The sequence below is a fragment of the Triticum dicoccoides genome, chromosome 2B (assembly GCF_002162155.2).
Source record: "Triticum dicoccoides isolate Atlit2015 ecotype Zavitan chromosome 2B, WEW_v2.0, whole genome shotgun sequence".
NCBI classification, from domain to species: domain Eukaryota; kingdom Viridiplantae; phylum Streptophyta; class Magnoliopsida; order Poales; family Poaceae; genus Triticum; species Triticum dicoccoides.
In genome coordinates this window covers 727,729,896-727,732,722 of record NC_041383.1, presented here as the reverse complement: position 1 = coordinate 727,732,722, position 2,827 = coordinate 727,729,896, and positions in this window count along the sequence as shown.

Below are 2,827 nucleotides of genomic sequence, written 5' to 3'. Positions count from 1 at the left end.
TTTCCCGGTAAGAGAGGCTACTAAAGATAAACAACTAGATAGTCAGATCCCACACATACCAAGCATTTCAATCATACACACAATATGCTCGATATGTGCAAATACAATGAAGCATCACAACATGACTCTATGACATAAGTACTTTATTTAAGGCTCAGGGAGCCATACATAACATACACAAAGGTACGGGTCTCACGACCCAACATACAAGTCATACAGTCATACAAACCAGCAGCGGAAGTAACTTGTCTGAGTACAGACAACTAGTAAAATAAAAGAGGCTTGGAAAGCCTAGCTATGCTACGTGGTCCTTCACAAGCTCAGGGTCACCACCTGGGTCTTTAGCCTACTCGTTGATGTCAACGTCTACATAGGACCCATCAGAAGGGGTTGCAGCGTCTTCTGTAAAAATGTAGATTATAGCAACATGAGTACAAAGGTACTCAGCAAGACTTACATCAGATCCTACATACATGCATGTTATCAAGAAGGGTTGGTGGAGTTATTGCAGCAAGCCAGCTTTGACTCTTGGCTAGGCTATCCTACGATACTCCAACTTGAAATGGTTTTGCGCACACGAGTCCACTACTCACCAATTCAATACACTACCGAGGATCCGCCTCCGTCTTCCTACGGAAGAGCCATCCTCGGCACTCACACTTATCTTGAGGCTTTTAGTAGTTTCCATTTACTTGTCTATGAACTGTATAGGCAACCAAGTAGTCCTTTACCGCGGACGCGGCTATTCGAATAGATCATGATAACCCTGAAGGGGTGTACTTCTTCATACATGTTTCCACCACTTAGCGTCTGCACACGACATGTGCTCGGCAGACTTCAAGCGAAAGCCGACGTGGGTGTAGACCACGACCTACCTAAACACTTAAGCCTCTAGTCCAGGTTTATCGCCTATTCAGGTTCCATCCGCAGGGAGTCCGGCCGAGGTTTCCCATACGGCCCCGAACGATGTGAACAGGGTTCCCGAGATACCTAACGGGTATTCGGTACACCGTGCCACGTACCTACCGCATCACAGCCCACCCCTACGGTCAGCGCTGTCCACGGCCTCCAGTAGGCTACAAACACCAGAAACTACTTGCAACTCCTGGACAGAGAGCTAGGGTGAATAAGAAGTCGAGCGGGGTCATATTTCAGGGCCCAATGCATGGTAGTAGCTGTATCTTAAATCACACATACAGATCTCAGTGCTTAAGGTCGGCCTCAATGAAACAACCCACCATGTACTCCTACATGGCCTCTCATCGATACCTTTACCAAATCGTGTTCACCACACCACTCTCATTACCGACATAATCATTTCACTCTAGCCCATCACCCAGATGAACCAGACCTGACACGACTCTAAGCATAGCAGGCATAGCAAGGTAGGAACAACACATACATATGGCTCAATCAACTCCTACACATGCTAGTGGGTTTCATCTAGTTACTGTGGCAATGACAGGTCATGCAGAGGAAATGGGTTCAGCTACCGTAGCACACAGCAGTTTAGAACGCGTTGTCTTAATGCAGTAAAAGAGAGCAGGAGCGAGAACATGGGATTGTATCGATATGATCAAATGGTTGGTTGCTTGCCTGATGGTTCGATGCACTGATACGGTTCTTCGTTAGGGTAATCACGGTACTCCTCGGAGGCAGAACCTGTCGCAAAGGACACCGATACACAACCATCACCAAACAATGTGCAACAATATGATGCATGCATGAGACATGGCAATATGAGTGTGTTGGGCTAATGCAACTAAAACCAGAAGGGTTTGAACAAATTTGAATCAAAGATTCAAACTTCAAATTCAAATATGGCCTTTTAAAGTGCTTTTCCTTGTTCTGCTTAAAACATCAATTTAACTTGTTTGATCATGCATGAAAATAGTGCAGATGGATAGATTGGATTTTTCTGATCATTTTTCATATATAATTTGTCTGATTTGGAGTTACAGAATAAAAGTTATGAATTTTTGAAGTTTAAATAATATTCTGGAATTTCCTGATTTAAATTAAATCCAGAAATACAATTATTGCGCCAGCATGACGTCAGCATGACGTCAGTGGTCAACTGCGGCTGGCTGAAGTCAAACCTGACGTGTGGGGCCCACACGTCAGTGACAGGGGGGGTTAAACAGGGTTAATTTAATCCTAATTACTAATTAGTGGCGCTGGGGCCCACTGGTCAGTGTCAGGGGGTTAACTAACAGTGGTTAGCGCTAATCCTAATTAGCTACAGGGCTGGGCCCACCTGTCAGGGACTCAGGGGGGTTCCTGCCGTGGTCAAAGTGGGTCAAACCCACCGGCGACATGACGCCGGCGAGGCCCGAGACGGCGGCGCGATGCGGAATCGCGCTATAGGGCACGGGCGAGGCCGTGCTTGGGCTCGTTGGAGAGCCCTTGCTCTCGCGCATCTAATGGTGGTGGTGGCCGTGCCGGAGGTGGCCGGAATCGACGGCGGCGAGCTCGGCTGCAGCCGCCGGGGTTCGGTCGTGCACGGGAACGGGGTTGGAGCTCGAAGGCGAGCGAAGCGAGGCGCTAGGGATGCTCTACGGGGTCTTACGAACTCGTTGGACTCGCCGGGGTGACCAAATGGTCACCGGAGCTGCGTCGACGGCGAGCTCGGCGATGGCGGAGGTTCGGCCGTGGTGGGGAGGAGGCTACGGTGAGGGGACGAGGGGGAGGAGAGGGGGAAACGGTGGCGTAGCTCACCGCGGTTGCAGTGGGCGTCGAAGCGGGCTCGGGGACGCGCTGGAGACGGCGAATCGACGACGACGGTGGTCGGAGCCCGAGGAGGGGAACGGCGACGTGGCGGCGATGC